The sequence below is a fragment of the Oreochromis niloticus genome, unplaced genomic scaffold, assembly GCF_001858045.2.
Source record: "Oreochromis niloticus isolate F11D_XX unplaced genomic scaffold, O_niloticus_UMD_NMBU tig00008380_pilon, whole genome shotgun sequence".
Taxonomy (NCBI): Eukaryota; Metazoa; Chordata; class Actinopteri; order Cichliformes; family Cichlidae; genus Oreochromis; species Oreochromis niloticus.
The window spans coordinates 1-6,785 of NW_020329157.1; the positions used below are offsets into that span (position 1 = coordinate 1).

At 42.7% G+C, this 6,785-nt stretch overlaps 1 long non-coding RNA gene across 1 annotated transcript; it reads left to right on the forward strand.

The window, feature by feature from the left end:
- The first annotated feature begins 1,056 nt into the window (after window positions 1–1,056).
- Window positions 1,057–6,625, forward strand: LOC112845650 (uncharacterized). The gene is made up of 3 exons (XR_003218519.1): window positions 1,057–1,312; window positions 4,338–4,557; window positions 6,583–6,625. It is a non-coding gene; the product is annotated as an uncharacterized LOC112845650 (long non-coding RNA).
- The last annotated feature ends 160 nt before the right edge of the window (window positions 6,626–6,785 follow it).

The following is a 6,785-nucleotide window of genomic DNA, read 5'->3' on the forward strand; positions in this document are numbered from 1 at the left end:
GAGCTTTTAATTGCGGCTGAAAAAAGTAAAAAGAAATGAAAAAAAGAGAGAGAGAAAAATGGAGGCAGGCTTGAGCTCGTCTTTCACTCTGGGCCTACCTGCTGTAGCAGACGGACTACTATCAGAGACTCGAACTAGGGTCGTTAAACTCTGGAGTCCGAATGCTGGCCTCTTAACGCTGTACACCACTCAGCAGGGCGAGTAAACTTTGGAAAAAAAAGGACATTTATCTTTTGTCCTTCAATTTTTATTTTTTTGTTATCGTTTTTCTAAATCTATTAAGCTTCTTGTGCAATATTGTTCCACACAAATTACACATGGACACTAGCTATTTTTTATTGGCATTCACAAAATGGGACTGGATGTTGGACGGCTTACCAAAGCCTTCCTGCTACCCGAATCCCTGCTTGGAACCTGCTGGCCGCGGCGGCACCATGTTTCACCACACTCTTCCGCTTCAGCTGTCTTTTTTGCCTCATGGCTATACCCACACTGACCACTCCTTCAATGAAGGTAAATACAAGCAGGTCATTCTGAAAAGACACACAGCTTATCATCTTATCCTTCTACAACACCTAAAAGCACTCTGTTCATTTCTTCGCTAGATTAGCCGCTAGCATACACGCTGCTGTGTTAGAGGCTTGTTGCTACCTAGTTAGCCATGCTGCACACCTGTTACTCTGTATTTGTCAATGATTCGGCACTCCTTCGGTTTTGTTATCCATTTTTAGACAGTAATGAGATCATCTGCACACTCCACAGAGCTCCAGAGTTACTGTTCATAGCAAAAGTGTAATGCTGTCCTTGGAGATTTTCACCTAAGACTGTGAGTGTGAGTGTGTAATGGATTTCAAAGTGTTTAAGTGTTCAGAGCACTCTACAGCCTGGTAAGGTGGCAAGTTTGAAAAGAGCAGCAGAAGGTATCAGTACTGTAGTGTAACTTGTTCTTTTCCTTTCCTAACAGTGAACAGAGTGCCGATTATTATCGACAGCTACGTCCACCCGGGTGAAAGTAGTGTGGAGACCATCAGGACCCAGCTGGGTTTCCTTGGTCCAGAGGTTTGGAGAAACCTCTTCCTTTTCTTTCATCACAGCTGTCCTGTGCCAGATGTTCTGTTGACCCACTGAGAGAGGCGTGTTTGAGAAAGATCAGGAAGACTGAAGCTCATGGTAGGAATGAAGGAGGACCTTGTGAGCTCCACCAGCAGCTCCCTCACAAGGAACTGTTCACAAGTCCACTGCAGGCACGCCCCAGAAGATGGATAAAGGCAGCGTTTCATGAAGACACTGGAACCAATCTATCTTCATAACAGTGAGTTTTATCAACAGGTCATATGCTCTTGAGACATAGTCTGGCGATAGCGATTATACACAAATTGTGGGTGTGTTTAAATTGTAGCAGCTATGTGGTGTAGCTTATAGCAACATGTACTGTGTGCTCTGGATGCTTTGTAGGTGAAAGCAGCATAGTTCACTACAAAAAGCTTTCATGGTCAACATTTCTGCCTCTATAAAGCAAAATGTATCAGGAATTCATAGATCAAACTTTATGAGTCCCTCGGTGGGTTCAGCCTATCATGCATTTTAATCTCCTTTCCAATAAACACAGAGTGACATGATTTGAAAGTTGAAATTGTTTCCAATTAACAACTGTTTCATTTGAGTTTATCTGATAAAAAAAATGCTGTAAGTAAGCTTGTTGCAGTATTGGATGTAAATTGTGTATGCTGCTGAAATATCTAACAGACCAAAATATTTTTCAGTGGTGAATGATATTAGGAAAACCGTAGATCTTGTTTTCTAACTGCATTGTAAGTAGCAGACAATGAGGGATGGCGTTCAGCTGCAGTTAAAGAGGCTAATGTTTACAGCCGTACCCAAGCTGCCCCCTGCCTTTGGCCCACAGCTGTGTAAATACATTGGCGAGGTGGCTTTTGGTCTGACTGTAGACTGAGTTTAAATGACAGTTGCACTTGCACTGGGTGACTGATCTCCATTTCCTGGACAGTAAAAGCAGGGTTTCCCTTCTTGGAGTTAGTCAAGTCAGATTTTAGGGTAAGTTAAAGAGGTTGTTGTCTATATTATGCTAAATGCTCATGCCTCCATGGATAATGCTGCAGTTCCCAGACATGGATTAAGCCTAGTGCTAGCTTAAAGTTGTTTAAATGGAGGTCTTCACTGAATTATTCTTTAATCTGGGACTAGAAATAACCCATATCTGGAAACCCTTTGAAAACATCTTTAGTAGGCATTATAAAAAAAAAAACTTGCTGAAGTGCATTTTAGAATAATTTGAAACATGAATTCTGTCCATGATTACTTTCAAGCAGACTTCTTCTAAAATTGCAAGGGTCATAGTTGCCTCGGTCTGTCATAGCGTTCGATGTCTGTACTTTAGCCCAGACAGATCTGTGTTAAACCACTGTGAGATATTGGTCATCTGTGTGCTTGTGCAAGTGTGTCTGAAACTGGGGGACCTGATCATAAATGTGTGTCTCCATTGAGCTACAAAGAAAGTGCTTCAAAGTGTTGGTTCTGGCATATAAATGAGACAGACCCCAGTGAAATTTAACTGGGTGATGGGTAAAATGAACTCCTACCCACAGAAGGCAGCAGCTCTGCTGTCTGTAGAGACAAGGTCAGAGTTTCTGACCGTCAATCATTTAGGGATGAAAAGTAATCTTTGCCTAAATGTAATAGTTGATTGCACTGCAGCACAGCTTTCTTGATGAGGAAGAGCAGCTGTGCTGTGATGTCAGCTTCAGCTGCCCAGCATGCACACCTGAAATGTTGGTGGTTTCAGTTGATGGGAAGAGAAAGCTATATCACTTTCAGCAAACGAAAGGTGCTCATTGTCGATGTCTTTGTTTTTGTGTCTTTATGCATATATTTCTATATACCTTCCATGGTTAGACTTTATTGTTTCTCTGATGTTGCTCTGATGGCCGTGACTTTTTTGATGGCGTCTTTGTTGCTGAATAGGGCTGCCACGATTAGTCGACTAGTCACGATTACAGTCACGACTGATTTAATAGTCGACGCGTGGTTTGAAGCTTTGTAAGATCACAAAAGACGCAGGAATAAGTAGTAGGATTTAAGAGTGTAATAACGGACTGAAACAGAAGATGGCAGCACTGCATGTACAAGGATGCCAGCTGCCGTTACGCTCCGAAGAAGAAGAAGAAAGCAGTGTCCCAGAATTCATAGCGCGGCCCTGCTCAGTTTTCAACAATGGCGGCAGCTAGTTAGTTTTAATATTACTCTTATTAATCTTTCTGGGTCACAAACTAAACGTTTAACATATTTTCAGGCGAGAATGTAGCTGTGTAAACCTCAAATATCTGCTCAGTTTATCAAGACACCGCATATTTTCAAAAGCGCTCCGACGTTTTCGGAGACGTCTGTTACCCACTAGCTCCAAAGCTAGCCGGGGGCAAGGCTCACTAGAGCCCGTGAGAACACCGGACTCCAGGCAAATCGTTTTCAAACGCACCACCGTCTTTCGCTACTCAGGTTGAACATATATAAGTCAGTTAGATAACTTAAAAATGTTATTGTTTGGCCTTTTTTTTTTTTTTTTTTAGTATTTTATTTGTTCCTGAGTAAATCGGTTTGGCTGAGATTAAAGTTATAGTTCATACACGGCCGAATAAACGTCAAGCAGACAACTGATTATCAGAAGTGTGAGATGTTCAGAATATACTCCGGTGTCCCGTTATATTTTAGATAGCAAGGAGTTTATTAAACTTTACCGAAACAATCTGTAAATCTCATTAAATTTAATAAACTATCATCTTGTCTTTATTTTTAGTTAGCACATACCCTAAACCAGGGGTGCCCAATCCTAGTCCTCGAGAGCTACTGTCCTGCAGCTTTAGATGCATCCCTACTCCAACATAGCTGAATCAAATGGTTTGATGACCTCTTCAGCATGTCATCAAGTTTGGCAAAGGCCTGATAACAAGACATTCATTGATTCAGGTGTGTTGGAACAAGGATGAATCTAAAAGCTGCAGGACAGTAGCTCTCGAGGACTAGGATTGGGCACCCCTGCCCTAAACACTTAAAACTGTAAGCTAATGTTATATAAGAGCAGATGCTGCTGGTGCAATAAGCTGTACGTTTTACGTCCAATGGATGCATGATCCGATTAGTCGACTAATCGCAAAATAATCGGTGACTAGTTGACTATCAAAATAATTGTTTGTGGCAGCCCTAGTGGACTTTGATTCCAAGTTAATACTAGCTAGTGTTTCTCACTGGTTTTTGGGCGGTGGAGTAAAAGGGATTGGTTGCTGGCTGTTTGTAATGTTAGCCTTGTCTTTGCTTTCTTACAGGCAGGATAAAGACATGGTGATAAATGAGTGTGTGGGCCGTCTGCTGAGGACCAGGAGCTCAGGACACTCAGACGGGGGCGTCGCAGCAGGAGTCACCGCGCACCACAATCCTCTGCTGTTCTGAGATGTCACACTCCTGCCTGCACATAGAAACCACAGTGAAGTCAAAGTTCCACCTGCACCTCCACCTGTTCTTGCAACAGCATGAACACTGACAGAGGTGAGACAGCAGAAGAGTTTTTGTCTATTTTTTGTTTTGTTTTGTTTTTTACTAAGTTAAGGAATTAAGTGAAGAAGAGTGATTAAATAAATTGTTTCTTGCAGTTTTGATTTAATGATTGTGTTTAGGATTATTCAGAAACATGTTTAGAGGATCTTTGTAAGCCTGTATTTCCTTTAAAAGAAGGGAAGCACTTCTTCATTCTACAGAAAAGGTGACACATTACAGATGACTTCATAAAAACCACAGTGAGCCAGTTGGATAAACAGCAGCCTAATCAGACTTCTGCAGAGTCTCAAAGTTTTTTTGGAGTCTGCTTCTTGTGTCCAACAGGACGAATTCTGTCCATAACAAAGGATTTGAAAATGTACCCATTTTTGTTTTCGTTTACTTTTGCTGATCTGACACCACTTGTGCCAAAAATCCGGACAAATGTCATTTGACCAAGGAGCAAATCTGAGCCAAATAGACTGATCATTTTTTTCACGTGGCGTCTCATCAGAGGACACTTTTCCTTTTCCAAGCTCCTGTAGAACTGGCAGAAAAATCCTGGAAGCGCTGTCTGAATTCTGTTTCGAGACATGTAATCACAGACACATATTTCCCTTTTTTAGCAGAAAGGTTGGCCTGTGGATAAGCAGTTCTGGTCTTGGACAGTGTGGGGAAGTGCACAACGTTGAAGTTGCGCAGTTGTGTCTTAAAGAGATTGAGCTTCACACAAAATGCTTTCATGTGCGCATAAAGTTGTGGTACAAGCTGCTCTTTCCCTTGTAGGCTCTTGTTCAGGGTGGTTAAATGATCAGTAAGATCATCTAAAAATGCAAGGTCTGCCAACCATAGAGGGTCATTCAGCTCATGAAGAGGTCGGTCCTTCTCTTTCAAAAATGGTCAATTTCTGATCTCAGGGAGTAAAGACGCTTCAGCACGGCACCGCGGCTTAGCCAGCGCGCCTCCGAGTGGTAGAGTAGATCCCCATATTCAGCATCCGCATCAGAAAGGAAAGCCTGAAGTTCTCCGTGGTACAGTCCACTTGCTCGAATTATGTTGACAGTTTTTACAATAGTGTTCATTACATCTCCAAGATTGACTGTCTTGGCACAAAGGGCTTCTTGGTGAACAGTACGGTGCATTTCAACAGCCTCACCTCCAGCCTCTTTCACCTCAGCGCACATCGTAGACGCCATTCCTTTGTGTGCACCCGCCATAGCTGGAGCCCCGTCTGTTGTATCTTCACACAGCTTGTCCCATTTAAGTCCCATTTTGTCAATTGAGTCTGACACAGCTTCAAAAGTATCCATACCTGTTGTTGTGCCTTTTAGACTCTTAAGATCGAGCAGCTCCTCTGTAACTCCACGTCTTGCGAGGAGTTGGGCCACCTCATAGCTGGCTATTGTAGACTTTTCCTGGACTTTTTGAGCACAAAAAAATACTGTTGCTGACCCTGCAGGACAGCTACCATTTGCTTTACTTTCTGCTCTCGCTCAGCACCGGTGTAGGATGCATAGACCTGATGTTTGGTTTCATAATGATGTCGTACATTACACTCTTTCATAACTGCCACAGTTTCAGTGCAGATAAAACAGACACTTCCCTTGAATTCTTTGAAGAAATATTCACTCTCCCACCGTGTCTGAAATTTTCTGCACTCACTTTCTACCTTTCGCTTCTTTGGTTCTGCCATGTTCAGTAACTTGGGGTAAATTTCTTCTAGGATTGTCCTTTTTGGTGGAGCAACTGCCTTGATCAACAGCAGCTCCCCCTGGTGTTAGAACTAAGAAGTGCCATACACTCAAGCAAAAGTTGAAGTGCGGGCCAATTAAAAATGGACCGCGGGCCGTAGTTTGGACACCCCTGCTATAGACATTAGCACACACTCCAACAGGTTTTCATCCTCTAGAGTCACTTGGATGACACTGAAAACACTACGTCCAGATAAACTCCGTGTATATAGTGTATTATCTTACAAAAAATACAAACAAATATAAAACAAGTATTTTATTTTCTAAATGTAATGCTTCCTTTTAGGAGGAAGGTGGAGGCGCAGCTCCAGCAGAGCAACACCAGAGGTGTGTGGAGAGGACTGAACACCATCACTGGACGGAGCACTGTGAGCGGAGGGGGTCCAGAGTCTGGAGACCAGGTTCTGGCTAACAGATTGAACCAGTTGTTTAACAGGTTTGATTCAGTAGCCCTTCCCTCCCCATCCACCAGAGCTCGTCACACCTCTC